Genomic DNA, 23,820 nt, shown 5'->3' on the forward strand with positions numbered 1-23,820 from the left:
CACGACAACATCAGAAAACATACCAGTCCCGAAAGAGGGAGCATTTTGCTTTCCTCAAAGCCATCTGACATGTTCCAAGAGCTCTCTGTTCATCAGATTGCATTCCAGCCTATAGTGGGGGTGGGGGGAAGAGGGAAGGAAAGGCAAAAATTTGGTGGTTTATTAGCATTTCTTGATTCTTCTTGCTTCTGTGAGATGAGAATGGTGGATGAGCAGTTCAGGTGCTGGGATGGGCTGCCAAAGTGCTACAGGCAAACCCTGCTGCTGCTGCAGACTCAGCAACATGGACTCTTCCCTTCTGGGTATCAAGATCATGGAATTTAGGAATTTGCACCCCTATGCACCCCTATGTGATTGCAATATACCACAAACAGGGTACCAAATGGAAACATTACAGTGATTGTAAGGTAGTGATAACAGTGCCCTGCAGCTACTTGGGCAGAAATAGGAACAGAAATGGCCTCCAATTTACATTTTCTGCTCTTCCACAGCCCTAATGAGATACTAACAGAAGGAAAACCCCTTTCAAAGAGAAAGCAAACATGGCAGAGCTGAGGCATGATGCAAAGCCCCTGTGTTTTATGTCCCAGTGCACGTAGACCGAGCCTAGACCACATTGCAGGGAATATGTAACTCGGAGGCCTACAATCTGATCCTGTGCATTCATGCTGTACTCAGCCCATGTGTTCCTTGGCCAGAAAGGGGATGTACAGAAAAGCTTGGCAGCTGTTTGAATTCTGTGGAATTAGGTAAAGTTATCTAGATTACAGTTCAACAAAATCTTAGTTGCCACTTGATTTTTTGATGGGGACAAAGATAAATCAGGCCCTGCTGATACTGTGTTTCCTTGTCTGGCTGCCCACCCCAAGGAAATGCAAATGTGAGTTAAATCCTCCTAAGCACAAGTGTAAGAGGCAAAACTTTCCATTTCCACTCTGCACAGCTGTTTACATTAGAGAGAAACCCTTTTGGAATAAAAGAAGAGAAGCACCCCATGGTATAATTGCAATGAGCACACCCCTGCTATCATTTCCAGAGGCGTTTGGGAGGGAGCTGCCACAGCTTTCAGAACTGAATCCTCACTCAGGAAGGACAGACGCCAGATCATTATTCCTGGCTTTAAGATAGAAAATAGCTTATGGGCATAAGATGCTATTTACTGCCTACAGTACATTTCAAAGAACAGCTATCTTGTCAATCATACACCCTTTGTATTGCTTGACTAGGTCATTTTAGTTTTACTGTGGTTAGTTATTTTAAAATCAGTGTTATTCTTATGATCAGCTATCCCTTATCTGCAGTGGTGAGAATAGCTTGGGGTTGCGACTCAAAGACCACAAATATGACTAGTCTTGGCTCTGAAACTTTGAGACCCATAGGCACAGTCTTTTCTTACAGAATGCAATCATTATGGCATGCACACAGCCCTGAGCTATTTCACTTATTAAGCCAACAACTGCTTAAAATGGCAAGCTGCTCTTGGAAAAATCAACTTGGTGCTTTTTGCCTGTACAAGATCCCTTTTGATACACATAAATTTTGAGAAAATCTAAGCCTAGGGCAATTGTCTACCTCTGAGATACAGTTACAGCAGGATAATGAGGAGACTCTTAGTTACATTGCTGTGCTCATCTTCACCCACAGTACTGTGGATGCAACAGGCAGAAATTATTTGTTCTCCCCAAGAGAACAAAAAAACCCCCACACCAGTGGAAATGTGGCTTTGTGTGCATATCTGGGGTGAGGGAGATCCAGAAAAACACCAGACTGAAGGAGCAGGAACAGTGTGGTGTCTTTTACCAGAACTGGCTCTGGGAACCTTCTGGAAATCTTCACTGTGAGGGTGGTGAGGCACTGGCACAGGTTGCCCAGAGAAGCTGTGGATGCCCCATCCCTGGACGTGCTCAAAGCCAGGTTGGATGGGGCTTGGAGCAACCTGATCTACCAGAAGGTGTCCCTGCTCATGGCAGGGGGTGTGGAATGAGGTAATCTTTAAGGTCCCTTCCAATCCAAGCCATTCTTTGCTTCTATGATTATCAGTGCTGTTTCTCGGAAATCCCCTGCTGTTACCCCCAGAGCCACTGGAGAGGTGACGTGCAGACGTTGTGTTGGTTGACCAGCATTCAGAGCTTTGCATCTGGATGAAGTCTTTCATCCACAGCTTCTCTGGGCAGCCTGTTCCATGTATAATCACAGTCATGCTTTTCCTATGCCAAAATTACCTTTTGGTTGCCCTTCCCAAGAAGGTTGCCGTGCATGGCACTCTGGCTGTCCTCCCTGTGGGGAAGCCACTCCTTTCACCAGGCTCTGGTGTATGGTTGGACATGTGCAAAATGCTGCCAGCACTGAGGGCTCTGGAAGTCTTCAAGATAAAGTGCACTTTCTGAAAGTAAGATTACTCTTATTACTGAGATGATGTGAAACTGTTTATTTTATTAGGAACCTTTTCAAATCATTTAATTATCATATTAGTTGTGTTCATAGCTTATATTCTACGAGCACAATTGTGTGACTGAATGAAAGACTGTCTCCTGCCAATTTCATTGTACAAACAGCCCAGAGCTCTCTCTGCCTTAAATATATATCCAAAAGGGGTTGAACGTGTGTGAGAAGTGGAGACAAACTTTGGAAACAAAAGGAGCTCTTACCCAAGGTCTCTTTAAAAGAGTCTTGCTAATTTTTTAAAATAATAATGATCTTTTGAAGACCGAAAAAAAATAGTTCTGTACTCTACTCAGTGCTGATCAAATGGTTTCACAGTTGTCTACAATCAATAAGATTTTGCTTTGGCCCTATCAAGGTAAATTAAAAAAAATCACAAAATTCTGCGATTCCACATCTGGGAAAGTTCTGCTTTTCCATATAAAATATATGGCAAGCCTGGAGTATTCGGACTGCCAAAAAGCAAATCTCCACACCATATAAATGATGCAGTTGAAAAAATTATTAACTTATGAAACTTATAGCCAGCAGGGTTATAGAAATATTATATATAGGCATATAGAGAAATCAGTAAATAGAATTGCTATCAAGTATGACTATTTTTTTTTTTTTTTTTAATATTCCAAAGTTATTCTCCCTTTGGAACAGGGAGTTAAAAATGCAATGGTACAAGAATTCAGAAATATTTCTAGAAAGGAAAAAAGCAACCTTTAGAAGATACAATCCATTGTATGTCAAAATTATATCCTTCCTTTAATTCCTTCGGAAGGAGAAATGACAGTGTTTAATCAGAGAAAGCATTTTGGTCACAGTACAGCAATGCATTTTTCAAAACTGCACTTTTCCAGGTGAAATATTCTTTTCATGAGAGGCTTGGTCAATCCTCTCCCTTTTTCCTCATCTGCTGGTACATCACACTGGCTGGAAAGGCATCTCCTCTAGGCTGGGAAAACCTGTGGGCACCATGTACTCTAAAATCTACTCAGGAAGCCCCAAATGGCGTCAGAGTGGCCAGCTCCATATTCCCAGCCAGGTGTTCCACATGAGGACATGGGGTGTCACCACGGCAGCTGGTGGCTGTAACGCACCTGCGTGGAAGCTGCTGTGCCTCTCCCAGTGCAGCTGCAAGAGCATTGCTGTTTGCTGAGGCACTGGAATGTTCCTCACCCAGCTGTACTCCACTGGACACCTCTCCCTGGGCTGGAAGAGCAGTGCTGACAGCAGGGTGACACTAACGTTGGCCAGCTGACAACCAAAAGTTGCCTACACACACTCTTGATTGGACTCGACGTCCTTCCTTTGACCCTCAGCTCCTTCATCTGACTCTGAGTAATGAGTGTAAGCACTCCCAGATACTTCAATATATCTTTTTTTCTATTTTTCTTCTAGCAGAGTGGGTATTCCTCCTTCATTGCTCATAGTCCTATTTGTCCTGTCTTCTAAAGAAGTGAACACATCTGCTGGGGGGTTGGTGAGTCTGAGCTCATCCATTAGGAAGGGTCCATGAAATACTCTGTACTACTCAGGTAGCTTGTGAGAGCATCCTCCTCACAGCTGGAGGATTTTATTTCCAATATCTGAATAAAATACACCTGCTGAAGAGCCATATCCTATACTAGGACCAGCCACAGACTGGACATGTGCTCGGGGCTTGTCCTCTTGTATAATTCAAAACAAAATGGAGAAAAATACCTTATTGAGCATGAATTTCCCAAGAGAATATGGCTGAACTTGTCTGCAACTAAGTCACAGTTGTTTGCATACTCTGCTTGCCTAAATTCACACTTTCCAGCCCATCTGTGAGGATTATATTTCAGACAGTTGTTTAAATGGTCATATCAAACATAACACAATCTGGGGACATGGGATGTTTATTATTCCAGGAAGATTTCTTAAGTACATCAGTAGCATGTTTTCACATTTCACCGTAAACCAAAGAACGGTTGCAAAAGACAGTCACTGGCGGGGCTGAGCCACAGTACCACCCTACTATCAATAATATCAATACATGGTAGCAAACTGTTCCTCCATGTGCCTGTGTGGGAAAAGTCTTAAATGCAAAGCCTGTGTGTTAGACCAAGAAAACCTCCCTAAATAATTGTGGACCAGAAATTTTTTTTTTTCCCCCATGAATGGGGTGTTTTATAGCATGTTTCTGTCTGAACAGCAAACATGGTCAAGAGGAAAACTGATGAGATTTAAGATGCAAACCCAAAATGCTGTAGATTCTAAACTGAGTGTAAAGGTTTTTGTCAATGTGAGGGCCACAGTTATACACTCTCATGTACAATCAGACAAGCAGGCAAAGTTTCAGATAAAATTACGGTGTGAGAAACAGAATCTTAATTATGTTTTTAAAATGCTGATGCTGATTTTTTAATGCTGCTGCTCTGAGCATCTTCCCATCCTAAAGACTGCTGTGCCTGAAAACTCAGAGTGGTGGCTCCAAGGGAAGGATTTTCCTCTTCCTCAGTTTCCCACCATGGAAAATGTCTACAAATGAACACAAAGAGCAAGGCAACAGCTTGCAAAAAATGCAAAGTCAAGCTTACCTGTGGCCCACCTCTGCAGCAATCTTGTTTACCCATCAACACCTCAGGAACAATCTCTACTTCATTCACATTCCTCACTATCAGTCTTTATTATATGGTGCACCACATCCTCACATTAATTAGCACCTCACTGGCAGGCTAAGTATCATTTTTCAAAAGGACTGCAATTAACAAAATAAACCAAATCCCTTTTTAGTTCGAGCAGCACTGCTTCTCTACCTTTCTTCAAAGTGATGGGGTCAAATTGTTGTTTTCCTATGTAAACCAGCAATGGAAATATTTCCAGATGTGTGACAGTTTTCACTTGCCTAACACCTTTTGCCTGAATATTTTAAAGGGAAGGGTGGGGAAGGATATTGATTTTCTTTGATTTTTCTTCAGTTTGTCTGGGAAGTTGGAGGCATGGAGATGATAAGTAACTTACCTCAGGTTACAGAATGACTCATGAGTAGAGTCTGATTTTGTGGGCCCTCAGATTATTTTTTTTACCAGATGATCCACAGCAACTCAAAATTTGGTAATGTGTCTTTCTTGAAAAAAAAAAATTATGTTTGTGTTGGGGGAACATCCTGGTTTATTCCTAGTGTTGATACAGTAAATTGCCAGCCTGTCCCGTTCATCCAGCCTTTGAGACTGATGCCAATGGCAGTCCGAATGCAGAGCTTGGGAATGAGTCTCACACAGCCATCAGCTTGAAAGCTGTTTACAAACTCACCAGTATGAAACTGTAATACCACAGCAATATTAGTCTGTGACAGCTGGGGAACCAGAGAGGTCTCAATGGCAATAAACAGAACACGATCATTTGAAATACGCTGTATTCCTTTGGATGCTTTGCAACATGATCTTCTCTCTGTGGAGAAAACCCTTAGTGCATGGGGCTTAAAGATTTCTTTCCCTATTTTTAAAACAAATGCTGTGGAAACAAATTTTCTTGACTTGAAGTTTTGTATATAAAACCAGCTTAGAGTTGCCATTAAAATACCGTGACTGAAAAGTGCCAACAAAACATAAAAATATTGACTGTCAGTGGTAATCCAGCTCCCTCAGGGGCAGCCAGAGATCCCCATGGTGCCATGGCCTCCAGGCACGATTTTCTGGTTGGATTGGCCCTTCTGTGGATAAAAATGTCTTTCCCTCACCAGAAGGAGCCAGCAGTGTCTGAGGCAGCTCGATGAAGCCCTAGGACTTGCTGGTGCTTTTTGGATTTCCTGGTGGGCCATTCAGAGTGTGAGAGAAGGTAAGTTTGGAAAAATGCAATATTGCCTCTGGAATGTAAAACTGTTTATCTAAGAAAAAAAAAAAAAAAAGAAAAAAAATAGGGCCAGAACCTTCGTTGTGTGGCAGTTAAAAAAACAATTCAATAATTTGTCCTCACAAGCCTGTTAAAGGTCTTAAAAGAGACTTCCAAAATCACCCTAAATAACCTCAGAAGGGAAAAGCTGATTTTCTAGGTTCAGTTCAGCCCTGTTTTGTGTGAAAGCCACAAGGCATGCTGTACTGCAGAACCCACCCCGTGGTGGCCTTTGAGATACCTCTCAACACCAGTAGTATTTGTGCTTTGTAATGAACTTTTAAGGCCACTATGTGGAAAAGAGTGCCATTGGCAAGTGCAATTCCCTCCTCATTAAATATTCCCATGCTGTGAGAAACTGTGAGTCCCGGTGTTTTTTTAAGACCTGGGAAAAAGAATGATGCCACATTGCTGTTGAAGATGATGCTGGTCCTTCAGGCAGGCCTTGCTCTGCCCACCTGAAACAGTCCTGACTTTTTGGGACAGACATTGTATGGCACAGCTGGGATTTCATAAACCCTCTCAACACAAATCTCTCTGCTGCACTTCTAGATCAAAAAAAAAAAAAAAAAAGAATCCGAGAAAACCCTCACAAAAGGACCAAGAGCTATACTGGAGGTATCTCTCCTGTGGGTATTATTCCTCTGAACAGGCCAGAGTTTAGGGTAGGTCAAAAGAAAACTGCTGATCTGGAAATAATGCTGCATGTCAGGAAGATGCCACCATCGTGCAGGGCCTGGCAGCTGTGTACCCCCTCCAGTCAGCACCACACAAGGAAACACAAACACAGATCAGTTGCAAAATTATTATTAAAGCTTCCATGAATAATAATAAATAACAATAACAGCAACAATAATAATAGTACTAGTTGTTGTTGCTATTACTGCTACTATTATTACTATGCTCAGGTCATTAAAGACTGCAGTTCAGTGTCAGAGAGGTGAAGCTGCCTCAAACCTCTCACTGCTGTCCTGTTTTCCAAACAGTCGCATAACCTCTGATAATGCATTTTAACACTGTTTGCCATTATATATGTCCAAAATAAGTCAAGTTTGCCAAAAATGATATCATCTTACATGGCATGATTAGATGTTGGACAGCCCAACGGAGATCACCTCAGCTTAGTTCCAGTGTCTGTTCCCTCTGAAATAGAAATTCTACATAGAAATGAGAAAAACCCTCCCTTTATTTTGTTTCATTATATCACTGAGGCTTTGACGCACCCCCTAAAACTCTCTCAGAGAATTATGTGCTGTGCTCTGGGGGTCATGACATTGCAAGCATCATGTATTGGAATGGTGGAACAAACTTTTCAACAGGCCAAATTTTTCTACTGGCTATAAATATTCCCTATCAGTCCTACTAGTGCCTCAGCAATCCTCTTTAGAGCCTTCCAGCTAAATGGCAGATATGCCCACCAGGTACAATTCTAACTTTATCAGGATGGCTATAAAACCAAAAATTTTGGCTAATAAAATCACTTACAGTGATTATAGGTACTCAAGCTTGGGGCATTCCCTGCTTTTCTACACATCTTCAATTTGCAAAGAATAAATAGGCTGTAACCACCTTGAGAAGATTCTTCCAGGCTGAACACAAGGGTACACCATAAGGGCAACCATGGCCACACTGAAAGATCTGTGTTTCCCTAGGAAATATCCTGCACCACTGCTCGCCTTTGGAATATATTTGAAAATACCTGCCATGGAACACTGTGTCCCTGTTTGCTTTTCACACTAACAGTGGCCACAGCTCAAGTTACAAGTATATCAAGTTGCCTCTAAGAACACCAAAGAATAAAACTGTGATGCTTCCAAGTGAAGCTGGACTTTCCAACAAACCTTGTACAATTCCTTGCCTGCGATATTTCCGCAGCTTGGTATTCTCCCCTCCACAAAACCATTAGATTCTCTCAATGGATGATGGAGAGCAAAGATGTGCATATATTCAGGTAGGATATATCTTTTTTTTGGCGGCAAACCAGGCTAAAGCTGTTCCCAGCAACTTCTGGTTTCTTACTTTTGTTTGCTTTAAAAGCAAACTAAGGCACTTCAACCTCAAGAAGAAGAAAAAAACTCCATGCTGGTTTTTGCAATTGATGGATATATAACTTACTGTTACATTGGGAAAGATATCAATTCCCTTGTATTGAAATAACTTGTTGAACCTCAATATTAAGGAAACCCAGTAATTCCTGTCAAACCTAAAGTGTTAATAAGGATACAATTATATATAGTTCTGGTCTACACCATTTCAAGATGTAGAGGACAAATCTTAACACTCCATGCACTGCAACCATCTCACTAAATCCAATGTTTCTCTGAAACACCTAATTTAATTTAAATGCAGGGAGTCACACCAGAGCCAGCAGATGAAACAAGAATGTAAAGGGCGGTCCTAAACCAGTTGTATATTTCTGAACATTTCCACCTCTCTACATTAACTGTAATTTCTTTGATTACAACTCAGATTCTCCCACCCTAGTTTTTTTCCCCTTTATGCGGTTGAGAGAGCTTTACTCATGGTCATTGTTTCCTTTACACCACTGATTAGTCAGACAGCTCACCCGGTTGTGTGGGGTTCTCATGTGAGTGTGAGAAAGCAGCACGAAGAAACCAAGGAAAATATGAATGCAAAACCACAAAGGAAATCCAAGCATCACCAAGGCCAGGTGCAGGCTCTGAAACTGGATGTAACTTGGTCCCAAGCCGTCTTAGCATCAGTTTGTGGTTAATATTGTCACCGTTGGGTTAGCAGGTTTGTTAGGCTCTGAGCATTACTTTTTTTTAAGGTACATCCTAAGAGATTCAAGTTCCACCTACCAAAGATATTAAGAAGAAAACATCTGACTGCGAAATTCCATCAGGAACCAGAGTGCTGCTTTATTAATAAATGGAATATATATATATAAATTAAATGAGATCTCAAGTTCTTTAAGCAGAATCATGGGAATGGGATTATTCACTGTAGTTATTGGTGCACGGTTACTCTCTCTGTGTCTTCATTAAGCTCCAAAAAAAAAAGCAGATAATTTTCAGGTTTTACCTACTCATCATTTTCAGGTTTTACCCATTCCTCCTTCCTTTCTATGATGCTTTTCTTCATCAAGCTCGCTGCCCACTCCTCTCCTCTGGCTGACCTTCCTTGGAGGGTACACTCTATTTCCTACCAGCCCTTTTCTCTCCCATCCCATACCACCTGAAGGTGTCCAGCCCAAAGCCACCATGATGAGGACCACGCCAGTTGCGTCTCCCTCCCTGGGAGCCGAGCTCTGGGACAGGCTTCAGTGCCCTGTTTGAACTCATGGGGGGAATCTGTGCCCAGCCACCCAGAGCAGCTGCCAGAGCAACCCACAGCCCTTCCATGCCCCCTCCCTCCCTTTTTGCTCCAGTTGCTAGAGCCCTTATCCCTCCTTTCTTCCTTCCTCCCCAGACATTCAGGGCCACAGCTGTTTGATCAGGTCACGGTCCTATTCTCTCAGAGTCACTGACAAACAGCACAAAAAACCACTGGTAGAGAGATCAGATTTTCCTTCTCATTCCTTTTGCACCAACAGGGAGCTCTCCCCTGTTCATCTGAGGGCATAGTGGCCATCACAGCTGAATGGTTGCTGCTTTGTGGCTGGCAAGGCACACACAGCTAAAATCCATATATTCTCATTTTCCATTTATTTTCCCTTCCCATCTACCCTAGCAGAAGGAAGAGTAGGTGAGCAGTGCCACAGAGTGCTGGTCGCACTACTGCTCCTTCAATCACGTTGTGAATTATAAAAGCAGATCACTTTGATTGAGTGTGAGGTACCAGAAAACTTTTGGATGGCCACTGCTGTATGATCTCATGCAGACAAACCACCTGTTAGTGGGCTGCAGCAGTCATAAATTGGTCCTGGGAATGCTTGGATAAAGAACCGTCTTCTCTGTTGTCCCAGGAGAGCTGATCTATCTGTATAAAATATCTATTTACTCTGCAGAAGTTGCCATTAAAATATTAGCTTAGAGATATTTTCCATGAGGAATTCCTGGGCTTTCCATGCTCCCATGTGCGTGCAGACGTATGTACCTACATGTGCACACACCGCAGTGTGTTGGAAGAAATGTGAGCATACGTAGCACTGAAATATAAATGCAACTGTTCAGGTTCAGTGGAGATCAAAAAAGGTAGGAAATGATAGAATGAATTATTATCAAAAAAAATAATTGAAATCTATCTTCCAGAGTTTTGTCTTTGCTAGACCTTTAACAAAGCTGTTAACAGATTCTATAGGGGATCAATGTTTTCATTTTTTGTAGTACAAAATTGGACTTTGCCATAGACCTTTCTGCTTTAATTTTAATTCTGTATTGATAATTTCAGAAAATAAATATTGATGCTTTAAACCTTTTCCCCCTTTTCCTTTCTCCCTTTTTCTCTCTTTTTTTGCAATCATCTGTAACAGGAAATCTAGTAGGTTTGTATCATCTCTTTCCTTTTCCCATTTTCTCTTTATTAAGATTTTGAAAAGCCATAGAATGATGAGAAATGGAATTTTTCAGAAGCAGAAAGCTGCAGAATGGCCAAGGCAAAAGCAGAACCTCACTCTGCCCAGCACTTTTCAATTCAGAGCAATAAGGAGCAAGGAGAATTGAAGACAGGTAGTAATGACAATGCTGCTGCTGCTTACAGTATTTCCCCTTTGAATATTGCCAAAACAAAACAATGCAGTGTTGGAGTGTTTCTCAGAAACACCTTCCTCTTCTTTGGTCAGAAGGGGTTGGAACCAGATGATCTTTTATGGACTTTAAGGTCCCTTCCATCCCAAGCCATTCTATGAAGAATTACAGTCTGGCTTTTACAAAACAAGTGTGTTTCACTGGAACTGTTTATCAGTCTCGATGATAACACCTCTCAGTGCCTTTATGAAAATGGAGGTTGAGAGCCACACTGAGCAGAAATGGGAAACCAGAGCACCTCTCAGCCAACAGAAGGCTCTGGTGCTCTTGGAGCATATCTCCGCCAGGGATAAAATACACCTGGACACTTTTCACACCAAATCTCTGTCAGCTGTGCAGACAAGCTGGTGTCTTTTCCAAGGTGGCAAAATTGGGAAAGTGTGTGTATATGTGTGACATACAGTGGGAGGAAGGGAGTTAGAGGAACAATGGGGTTTCTGGATGGCTGAAACATCTCCATTTTAGTGTCCAAAATCAGGAGCCTTTTATTGCACTTCACCGCAAATCTAGCAGAAAACCTCTTCCTCAGACATGGGTCTCATGCCAGTTTTGAGATAGATATTCCATTTTGTGTTGATTTTGGATTTGGAGCCAATATTGGCCTGATCGTGGAAACTGAGTTGCAGCTTTAAATTTGGAGAGGTAACTGGTTCTCCTGAATGCTTTTAAAACACTTTCAGCCCTTTGGATGAAAAACGCTCACGTTTGTTTTACCATTAGTCACTTGGAGCAAGACCACTGGAGGTCTGAGGGACCAGCTAAATCCTACTAGATCCATAGCTTCTTCTCACCATCCTTTGCATTATAAGTACCTAAAGAAAGGGTATTTATAGAAATGAGTCATGTGCCAAGTGGCATTTTCTTTCATTCCAAAGATGAGAGGTTTACGTACATAAAACACACAGCTCCATGTGCAATACTCTCCCCAGTGCATTTACAGGCAAAATAACAAGCTGAATGCCAAGACTACAAGTTGTCCAACAGCAAATCCAGCTGTCATTATTGCAGGTATCCATCCTCCAGTGGAAACAGTCTCCATCAACAGCAGACAGCTGTGGCTTTTAATATAATTCAGTGGCAGATAATACAAAGCAGTACTTTCACAGCCGGAGCATGGATGAAAAATGACACAGCCCAGGAACATGACAAGTAACAGGCCTGCAGGGTGAAGTTCTCACTGGCTTTAACTGGAAAGCTTGTTTTCTCTTGAGCACACATGTTTGCCAACTTCAAATGGCACTTACTATTTTTGGTAAAGTTGTTGCAAGCCCTCACACATGCTTCATCCAAGCACCGGTTCAATACTATATGATAATCATTTGGTATTAAATGCTGCTAGCAGAGCCAGAAGGTTTCCTTCATGCATCCTCCTACCACTGCCAAGGCAATCAAATTAATTCTGTTAACAGCCTGCCAAGTCCACTAGCCCACTAAACTGTCCTGTGTTAAAAACGAAATCGAGACATTGATATCAAACCGTGCCGTTTCCCCGCGGAGTGTGACGGCTGGAGCCCTGCCAGCGGGAACGACTGCTATCATCAGACGATGCCATGCGATGGCTCTAATGAGCTGACATTTCCTGTTGCTAAATTGCCACGTCTGAAAGCCAAACCAAACAGTGCTCAACCTCTGCAGAAACCAGACGATGGTTTCTGACTTTTCCTTCTGCCTTCTGTTTCTGTGCTTTCGGCGTTTCTCCATCCAAAGCTGCCTAGATAAAGAGGAATGAAGTAAAAAACTGCTCCTGCACCATATGGAATATATCAGACTGCTCTGCAAAAACCAAGCTGTCTCATGTTGCTTCCCCAGACACCACGGACCGTTCTGCAAGCTGAGCCATTCCCCTGTTAATTGGAATGGGGGGTTCTTGTGAGTGAGCACTGCAGGTACAGGTTGCCCACACTGGCCTGGCCATGTTGTTTTTCTGACTCTTTTCACTCTCTTCTTCTTTTTTCACCCTCTTCTGGCTGCTTATTTTAGCAACAACAGCAGTGGCAGGTGGAGGAGTTCACTTACCTTTTCTAGGATCTCCAGGGAATCAGTGCAGAGCATTGAAGGTGCTGTCACTGTTACATCTCCTGAGTCTCTCATAATCATCATTTAACACAGTGAAATCTTAATGCTTCTCTTCAGAATAGGTATCCATGTAAAGTTTTTCACCTAAAGGAATACTCTTTATGGGGGTCAAATCATCAGTGTGTTGAAACCACTGTAGCCTAGCAGTGCTCACTGACATAGACACTGTTTCTGAAGCAAAATAGGTACACCCAAGGAATATTAATAGAAAGAAATATTACAGGCTCAGCCTAAAAAAACAAGCAGTAGTCCTCTGGGATTGTTAACACGTGCTCCTCAGCAAATGAGCTATAAGATAAGTCTAGTTGAACAAGCAAAAAAGAGGTGTTTTTCCAGAAAGAGGATGGAAATTATGAAAAATGACAGGTAGATTTTTTTTTTTCACCCACCAAGAGAAGACCAACAAGTTCAAGGTAGCATCAGATTTTTTTCTCATTATTTTCTAGGCTAGGATAGAGACAGAGAGGGCATTTTATCTACCTGCACCAACCTACTGTCCTAAGACTGTGAACTAAATAGGGGTCTGTTTAGCTGGCAACATAGTTTTCTTCATAGCCTTTGCTTTTGTCCTCCAAATTGCACATGAATTTCATAGACCTCAAGCTGTACTTGCAACCTTTTCCCTAATTCACAGCACTGGTAGTCTTGGCTGTCCTCCATCAACTTAACTATTAAGTCTCAAAAGTCTGTTATGGATTTTATAGACTTGGGGGAAGTTAATTTTGCTCGTGTGCAGGCTCTTATCTGTTCAGTTTGGTTTGCTCTCTTCTGTAGCGACACATTTAATGTCTGTGGTATTAATAAATAACTAAAAATTATTCCACCTATTTCTTTGTATTAGGTTGAAGTCAAGGAATGAAAACGATCTACCATGGACAAGTGTTTCCTCTGGTAGCAATGTGCTAAAAAAGCAACAGCACTGGTAAGAACTGAGTGTATCTTTACAGTTCCAGTTTTCTCTGCCGTGGGTTGAAGTAAGTCATAGAATCATAGAATCATTAAAGCTGGAAAAGACCTTCCAAGATCATCAAGTCCAACCTTTAACAGAGAAGGCAGTGCATTGTGAGTCAATATAATCACTACATACGCCACACATTCCTTAGAATTTTGAAAGCGTCTACTTCATCCCTTCCCAAAATAATATAGCAAAGATTTCCAAGGAAACCTAAAGCATAAGGGAAATTAATGAATAAAATAGGTACTGACATGGATAAAAATAATTTTCCTCTCAAAGCACAGAGAAAAGCTACTGATGGCATATATTGCTCTCTTCCCCATCCCAACCACTTCCCTTGGCTGGGGGTTTCCATGACCAAGATAGCCATCTGCGTTACAAGTCTGCATGGTTACACAGGACCAAACCAGCCTTCTGCCTTTATTTTTAATTAATTTTTTAAATTCTGAAATTACTAAGTAGAAAAAGGCTGGTTATCCCAGGCACTGATCTGTTTTGTGTAACCTGGACACAGGGCTATTGTATGCAAAATTAATATTCATATTCAACCATTATTTCTCAGGCTTTTCTTTAAAACCTTTTTATAGTAAAGAAAAAGAAAAGGCAGTATAAATGTAACAGCGTGAATATTAAATTCATAAACCTGAGATACATAAACAAGGAAGTAAAGCCTGCAAACCCTCCTTACCCCATACCAAGAAAAACCTAATGCCATTTGGGAGCAATGTGAGCTTTTCAATACACTGCAGCTTCTTCTGGAGTTCTAAAGTGCACAGATATGAGTGATTTCCAATTTAAAGACCTTCTTAGTTGTGTGTATGTGTTTCATTTTCTATATACTTAGTAGGTCATAAAATCTTATCATATCAGTCTAGAAAGAAAATATCACATCCCTATCACCACAAAAGCTCAAGGTTTTGTTCTGAGAGGCCAGTCTTAGAAATTTTCTACCTCTGAAGAGACTGTGCTCTTTAATTTCTAACACTTGGCATATGCAGTGCTAGACGGCACAACAATTGGGTTTTGATGTGTTAAGTGGCAAAGGACATTCAGCAATTAGCCTCAGTGTAGAAATGAGTTTTGGTTTAAGGACAATATCACTTGAAATCTAAAAGGCAATGTTTAAAATATAGGAGGAATTGTTATGTTTACAAGGATATGTTTTTCAGCAAGAGTGCCATGATATATGATGCTTTCTGTTGACACTCTTTTTCTTCTACTTTTGGGTTCATAATGAATTGCACGTAATTACAAGAGGTGATCTTTCAAAGTAGTGTTTTCCAGAGAACTCCAAGAGAAGAAAATGGGATCTTTGTGCTAAATAAATGCCTGTTCTGCTCTCTTTTGACCAAGAGAAAAATGATGGAAATAAAATTCAAGTGATTTTCCATTTCTATTTGCATAATGTTTGCTTTAGGTTAAAGGTATATGCAGACCTGTTGCTGGAAGGCTGAGCACATTGGAAAGAACAAGAAAAGGAAGGTCACATCCTGACATGATGATGTACGTTAATCGATTAAGAGAATATTATGTCATTTCTGAATAGGCTTAGTGTCAAACTCCTGCTTCCCTCCAACTCTGGCAGCATTAACAGCATGCTGTTGATACTATAATTTGAGGTCTCACTACCTTTGACAGCTCTGCAAGGGTATTTTGGAAGGATTTAGTGGTTTTGAATAGCTTATTTCACTAACCCCTGAAGAAACACTTTCCTTCAACACAAGCACGAGTGGTTATTTTCTATACTTAATAAGGCCAAGGTAAAGAAAACCTGATTGCATATTTTTAAATATTTTATCTTTACACGAGCCTGGGTTGTGCAAAGCACAGAGCCATATACACACTTTCGCAGAGCAGGTAATAATATCGGAAAAAATCTCAAGGACTGTCTAACTCCCATGCCAAAACTTTCAAGCAGGAGTATAAAATCAAAAAAAGTAGTCTCAACAGAAGGGTTGTTAAGGATAGGAACCTCCCCACCTGATGAGAAGGTGCATCTTCTGCTCATCCTCAGGGATAGAGGAAGCAACAGGTCAACAGGTTCTCTGCATTTCCTACCAGAGTATAGTATTAAACACCCAATTTTTGTTTAAAGTGTATGTGGACGATCTATGCTAAAACTGGTCCTGCAGCACACATATGCAGAATGTGTGTATTTATCCTGTAGATTTCCCAACATGGGGTGAGAAAAACTGGAGAGAGGAGTGAAAGAACTCAGAGTTTTCCCAATATTGTTGTTAAGTTCCCAGCTGCCCCTATTCTATGGGCACTCCTCACTTCCAGGATTTTCTGTAGCCTTGGATAAATATCCTCACTCATTTTTTTGAAAACAAAAGATAAGAATGGTGGTAACACATACGATGAAAAGCAATCAAATCAAATGCTGTCCATATAAACCTGAGAAAAATCTGAAAAGTAAACAATGTCTCCATCAGAGAATTGTTACAACACATCGCTGTTATAATTATTATAATATTATACTATTTTCCTTAGCAACAGCCTAGGGTTTGTTTAAACTCTATAAATTTTGAAGAGGTTGACACTGCAATAATTCAGTGGATTATATAGTTGGATTCTTCTTAAACTACAAATTTAATCCCATTTCATTTCCTAGATGACCCCTGATTAAGCTTGTCCAGCATCTCTGATATGCCACAACAGTTACCCTGATACAAGAGCTAAATTGACTGAGAAAAATAACTGAACACGACCAAAACAACAATCATAATAATTCATCCTTCCATTTCGGTTTGAAAAGGAGGTAACTATTCCTGACGTGAACAGACCAGAAAAAAGTGACTTTCCCAAGATCATCCAACAGACTGGGGTCCAAATTGCCAGAATCTTACCCAGTACTGTCTCCCCATTAGGTCACAGAGGAGGTCTTTGGTTTTCAGTGACAATTCCCATTGCAGTGATCTTTGGGATTTCCTAACAGCAACCAACCTGAATCAGTGTAGAAAATAAAGGAATAAGTTGCTCCAGAAGGTTCTGAAAGCAAGTGCAGAAAAATTTTGGCTGTAGTGCCAGTAATGTCGTATCCTACTGTCCCGATTTCCCATCTGGAATGACAGTAAAGGGAGCTGAGAAGTTACCATGGTGGCTGCAATAAGAACCGACTGCTTTTCCCTGTCTGGAAGCCATCTGATCTGTTTTGCATTCAAAGCCTTTGCTGGAAGGAGTTATGGCTCTGTGAATATTATTGTGTTCTTAGTCATACATTTATTAGATATGAAATATTTTCACTGAGCACTTCTTAGAACCATTACAGAGCAATTTAACACTTTTATATGCTTTAGCCAGTCTTATTCTTTGCCTTCGTGACTCTGACTATCCCTTTCCCTCTCCCAAATAAAAGAAGATGATGATTTAATCTAGAAGACATGCTGGGGGCACCAACAGATGTGGTTTTGCTGCTCCACACTCTGACTCAGGGTCTTTTCCAAATCCCCAGATGAAGTCAATGCAACTGTTTCATTGCTTCAGAAGGGGTTTGGATGAGGCTTTTTTCATGATACTGGTAAAGGACTTTGCCCTCCCTGCTGAACACACACTCTTATGAAATAGGGATGGCACTGGGAACCCGTGTTTGAACTGCTTGCCTGGGAGCTGCCATAGGACAAACCACATGTTACGATGATGGAGGAGGAAACAGTTAATGGTCCAGCCACTATTAATAGAGGTTAAAAACAAGCAACTTTTGTTTATATTTCATTGTTGTTTAAAGTACTCAGAACTAAAAAAGGAAAAATCTGATGAATGTGCTGTGTTTACATTGACTTAGTTCCCATTCACATTTTCCTAACACGAAGAAATACCTCCTCAGCTCAGAAACATGGGAGAAAGCTTCAGACGTCAGAGGGAAAGTTTCTTTTACGTGAGGGCTCTGTTTTGCAATTTTCAGGCCCCAAGCACGATAGAGGAGTCATTTCTCAGGCCCCATTATGGCTGCTCCAAGCATGCCTGGCACTGGGGGGGATTGTGTGTGGGGCTGGACATGTTTGCAAGACCCTTTGGGGGCTGCTCATGGTCCCAGAGAGGGGACAAAGCCATGCTGACCCCACGGGGGGCTGGTGGTAGCCAAGACAAGGAGGTTGGCGTCTGGCTGCCCAGCTCGGAGGTGCTGTGCTTTGCTTTGCTACTGGGGGATTCCTGGTCCCTCCCCCACCGCTCTGCGTGTCCCTGCCCGCTCGCCGAGTCCTCCGGCTCCATTGATTTATTTATTTCTTCACGCAGAGCTCTCCGAGATCAACCCCGAGCCACGGGCAGGCTCCAGGACAGGCAGCCGAGGAGGAGAGCAGCGAGCTCTTAAAAGTGAGGCTCTCCAGCCGTCGCAGGAGGCAGCCGTGCCAAAACAGGGAATGATTGCCTAGCCCTGCTTTTGCAAGGTTTTACAGCTCCGTTCACACTTCCATCTGTCTCCCTCCCCCCTTCACTGTTTCCCCCCCCCCCCCCCCCCCCCCCCCCCCCCCCCCCCTTCCCCTCTCTCTTCTTCTGTCGGATGCTTCAAGGAAAAGAAAATTTATGGAAGTGGTTCCACGAGCTGTTTTCTCTGCCTTGGTGCTAGTCGGTGCATGCTCCTGGCTGGCTCAACCCTCCCTTCTCTCTGCCCGGCTCCAAAACTCCTTCACCTCACACAAAAGATAGATCATGTTACCCTTCAAGCTGCCTTCTGAGCCCCGGCCCCCAGAGTTGGTGAGTGCATCCTTAAAAGTGCCAGGTACATGCAGCTCCCTGCCCCCTGCACCTCCTCTGTAGGATAAAATTCCCTTTCCATGTTCCCACCCTGGGAAAAATGTGAATTTCAAGGTTTTTTTCCAAGACAAAAAAAAAGTAAGTGATGTTATCTTTCTGTGAAGGGAAGAGTGGTAGGAAACACAGGTTGTCTTCCTTTCTGTTTTAATCAACAAATTACTTAATAAATGTAAGGTAATAAATCAGAACAATGGCACATGCTTGGTTTTGAGGACAGGTTGCCTGAGTGGCACCATGCTTGTCCTACATTCCCAGAGCCAGTTTCAGGCGTGGTCCAACAGGGAAGGCAGGATCCCCACTCCCTCCCATCTCTTTTGCCTCATTTTGCCAGAAAAGCAGCTCAAATGTCATGGACAGCAAAATTAATTTTGCCGGGACTTTTGAACTTGTAGTGGTCACCCAAGCCCAAGCAGCAGCTGCAAAAGGCAGTTTTCCTGCCCTCCACCTCCTGTCCCACTCCTTGTTCATTTGCATCTTTGCCTCCCTCGTTTTTTCCCTGTATCTCACTCCAGGGCTTTCTGACCTCAGTATTGCTCTGTCAGTGCTAAGACTGCAAAGAGAAAAACTTGAAACCCCTGATTCAGACTCTAATCTTGATTCCGTGCTCCTCTTCTGAACCCTGATGACCATTTTTGTCTAGAGCTGTATCCTGATCTCACCAGCAATTTTAAGAATTCAGAGTTGTTCACTGCCTCTTTTCCACTGGCTCAAACACAGATCAAACCTGGATTTCAGGGTCTGAATTTTCTCGTTCATATTTCTGTGTTCAGACTAGGATCTTGAATGACAGGAATCGGTGACAGCGATTTTCTGAAGATGAATTGGTGACTTAAAAATGGAGTGACAACTCTGATGGGCCCTGATTCTGGGGACATTTGTAGTGCCCTATCCAGGACTGAAAGGCTGAGAGATACAGCACTAGTATAAAAACAAGCCTGTTTTTAAAGGTTTGTCTCTTGGCCTTCCCTCCTTGGTGATGTCTCACCTACGATACAGCCAGTGACTCATCCTTCAATTATTGTTGCTGTCATTCTGGTCCAAATTGCTCGGAGGAAGGGAAATACTGACAGAGACACTTTGGGAGATTAAAATACCCGTGTCTGCGATGCTTTATAACAGTTTTGCTATAAGGAACCCGCTTTCTCCATGATTACTTTGTTATGAATTCACTTGTGTAACACATTCTTGGAACAGCACCATTTGTTTCTGGAACAAGGAATCAGTGACAGGAGATTCATTATAGACGGGGAATATTTTCTTTAGAGAAAAGCTGTCAGGTCAAGTCAGGCTTTTATATTGCTGTTTGTAAAACAAGGTGTTTACATACCTGTAAACCTGCCATGTATTTTTTTTCCTTCTGACGAAAGTCACCTTTAGAAATGTAGGTGGAAACGGTTCTTTGGCACTGAAAGCAGAGCGAGAGCAGGAAAGGCTAAGCTGCCACACTTCCTTGCCCTTTCCCTTGCACCTTTTCCCTTACAAGGTGCCAGCCCCCCCCCCCCCCCCCCCCCCCCGGGAATGTGCCCAGGGTGCTGATCACCCCCAATCCCAGGAATGTGCAATCTGCACCCTTCACTGTCCAAAGCACCCTGGCTCTGCCCCTGCTGCAACATCACCTGAAGAGAGGGTGCAGCCTGGTACCTGCAGCCTCCCTCCTACCAATCCCTACATCTGTGCCCAGGACCATGGGAGAAACCACTCTGTCACAAGGTTAATAATTAAGATACTCCAGCTGATAAATAGAAGTGCTAAGAACTCGGTGTGCTGCATATCCCTCCTCTGCAGGCAGCTACTCAACTCTTTTATCTAGATTATCATCTCTGAAGGAAAGTATAATTTGGCAATCATGGTCAAAGTGTTTAGACAATTCAGTCAATGGAAAACCCTGAGGCAAAAAGACAACTAAAACAAAAACATTAAGACAGAGGGATGTAAGAGGAGAGCAACCCCCACTCTATTTTGTCTTTAGACAAAATCTCTCTTGCCCATGGTGAATGCACAAGGCCTCCCAAAGATGGAGGAAAGCAGGCTTCCTAGATAACAACACAAATTAATCCAGAAATTAGATGCTCAAATCAGAAAGAGGAAAGCTGCAAACCAGGCAGGATCTCTGCACTTCTGCTTTCCTTACTCTGTGGCTGGTGGAGTTGTCATTGGATGTTTTAATTCTGGAGTGAACACTTCTGTCCCCTAATTTACCCTGTCATTTGCCCACCCCCAGGAAAACAAAATTTGTGTTCAGATAAACAGAGACTAACTCCCAAGCCTACACAAACTATTTAATTAAGAGTTTCCAAGTGGAAACCACACATTATTTCCTGAAATTAAGGGACCCTCCATTCTGCTCTAGGGACAAACAGAAATCAGGAGGCAAGGAGCTGGGCCATATCCTGAACTCCCATTCCCTCAAGAGCATCAACTATCAGACTGTGCAAACACAGACATGTGCCTCTGATGGGAAAAATCAAACCAGAGGGCTTTGCAGGCAGAGGGCTAGAAATGCCCGTCTCCTCCATAGCCAAAAACCTGGAGTGCGGCCAGGCTCCACTGGTCTGACTGCTGAGGAGAGGAAGGAGCTGTAAGCCAGCAATTAGTAATTCTGCTACTAGCAGGAAAGATTGCTGGGAAGCATAAATAGGTTTGCTGTTTATATGAGAGTTAGTGCAGGAAGTGGTGTTGCTGGTGGCTGGGGGTTTTTCGGAAAGCTGCCTTGCCCAGGGAAGGATGCGGTTTGTTGGAATCGCAGCCCCTGGGTGAGGAAGAGCTTCATGCACAGAGGTTTGGGACTGGTTTTATGGATTTACATCACTTATATTATCACTTCCAGTCCAAATGTGCTTTATTAAACTCCATAGCATAAGAGGTAACACATAATCCTTTGGTACACCCTGAGTTTTATTCTTACATTGTGGTGCACAGGGGAAAAATCTTGGACTTTCTGAATGATTGCTTTTTATTTTTCTCAGGAACACAGCTCACCCACTGAGATCCCTGCAGTTTTTGAAGGGATAGGTGCTTTTCCAAGCAGCATGAAAAATAAAATCATGAATGATGCACAACTTAGTCATAATAAGCACAGAATCAAAAAACAAGGAAGATAGTATAAGCTTTGGGAAGGGAACCAGTTTGTTTGTGCAAATGATAAAGCAAGGAAATATGCCTCTAGAAGAATTTCAGTATTACTTAATTATCCAGAGGTCCGAGATGAAGAGAAAAAAAGGCCTAGAAAATGACCTGACTTCTGGTTTTCACCAACTTCATTCTCTGTTGTTGTCAGTCACCTTCTGCTTCTCTTTTAGTGGAGCAGTTTCTCTGAAAATCAAAGGACTGTGCTGTTACTGCAGAAAGGTGTGGGCACAGTGACTGACCCCTTTTTAGGAGGTGGACAGAAGCCAGGGGTAACTGGAAGCAAAACAGTAGATAAGCATTTTGGCATGTGTAAGAAAATAAACTCTAAAATGCAGAAAGTAGAAATGGGGAATTCTCCCTAAATTTCCTATTTATTTATCTGTCTATCCATCCATTTATCCCCAGGAAAAAGAATGTATTTCACATGAGGCAAGACGGAAAATGAGTAATCAGAGCAAAATTAAAAATTTCCCCAAGTTCTTAGAAATGAGGGATGTTCATTTATTAATACTACTAAAAATGAATGACATTAGGCTGGAGGAAGGTGACAAAAGCATTCCTCTTGGAACATCACATCCTGGATTTCATTGCACATGTATATTAGAATTTGGTCTCTTAAATATGTCAGCCATGTGCCCACTGGAACTCACAACTCTGTGTTGTTTGGCCAGTCCATCTAACCACTGAATTAAAGGGTAATACAGACGTGCTGTGGGATGCAGGAATTATTGGTGATGACATGTATCATGCTGGGAGCAATAGGGCAGAGTGACAACATAACACGAGGAGAAAATTATCTCTGACATGCCCTTTACTTTCTTTAATGGCATACAATTTCTGGTCCAAATTAAGTAAGGATCTCCAGTGCTATTTGACAGTACCTGGAGGAGACAACCTTAAAAATTTACCAGTTTTGCCTTAGATAAATAGATAGAGTTTCTTCAGTGCTCCTTGCACTTCCTCCTACTTAGTTTAGAGAGTGCTCCCAATCTCAGGCAGTGATATTTAGCTCTCTAGCAACTGGTAAGTTTTAAAGGATCATTGTATGTTTTCATGCTCAAGTGATAAATCTAGAGGTGAGTTCCTGGCATGGCCAATGGGAATGTGGATGTGTGCTGCAGAAGACAGGTTTACAGCATTAAAACCTGGGAGAAGTAATTACATGAGCCACTTTGGATGAAATCATAATTAAGCCTTACTGGGGGTTTGAAAGTTTGGATTTACAATATATTTCACTCACCATTTTTCATTTTCATGAACCTCTGGCAGTTCCTGCTTCCATCTGGGATGAGGAGAAAAGTAGCTAAAAGCACTATGAATTAAATAGTGGGAAACCCATATACATTCAGGAGAGCACGCTGGCAGTCTGGAGAGAAACCTTGTTCTTTAGGGACACAGAGCTCCATTATATTTCTCAGGCTGAAGAGGAGCTGTGTCATTTTGGGGGTTCATTCAAAGCAAAACCCTTTTCCATGAAAAGGAAAGAAAACATTGGCAGTTCAGTTGTGTTTTCCCTGAGGAACCCTTGCCTTGAGGCAGGGCACAGTAGAAAATACAAAATTCCCATCCTGGGCAAGAATCAGAGAAAAAAGGACCCTTTTCCCTTGAAAGGGATGTCTATTGCACTGGTCTGGACTAGTAACAACACATGCATTACTATTATGCTTTCCAATTTCTATCCACTGCAGGAGCAGTAAATCGGGTGCAATAGGAAGGACCCCACTGATAGCTTATAAAACTGTGAGCACTGAAAATGGTTAATTTGCTGTGTAAGGTTTTGCAGTATTATTCCTCAGATCATTAGAACATGCTACTAGCAATCCCCAAAAAATCACATTTTAAAGGCCTTAGATTTCATTCCAGGTCTGAAAAGTGCTGCAAGAAGAACTGAGACATGGAGTTTTGCAA

General features: G+C 42.1%; 1 long non-coding RNA gene across 2 annotated transcripts in view; it reads left to right on the forward strand.

Moving 5' to 3' along the window:
- LOC113954558 overlaps positions 1-23,820 on the forward strand; it is a 116,661-nt gene that overhangs the window by 61,466 nt on the left and 31,375 nt on the right. The window contains exons 4-7 of one of the 2 annotated variants that reach the window (XR_003530268.1): positions 3,832-3,913; positions 6,140-6,234; positions 7,941-8,239; positions 13,915-13,995. This is a non-coding gene — a long non-coding RNA (uncharacterized LOC113954558). The remainder of the gene's footprint in view (positions 1-3,831; positions 3,914-6,139; positions 6,235-7,940; positions 8,240-13,914; positions 13,996-23,820) is intronic. The other variant, XR_003530267.1, reaches the window with a different exon arrangement.

Source organism: Corapipo altera, unplaced genomic scaffold, assembly GCF_003945725.1.
Source record: "Corapipo altera isolate COAL_440 unplaced genomic scaffold, ASM394572v1 255, whole genome shotgun sequence".
Classification (NCBI taxonomy): Eukaryota; Metazoa; Chordata; class Aves; order Passeriformes; family Pipridae; genus Corapipo; species Corapipo altera.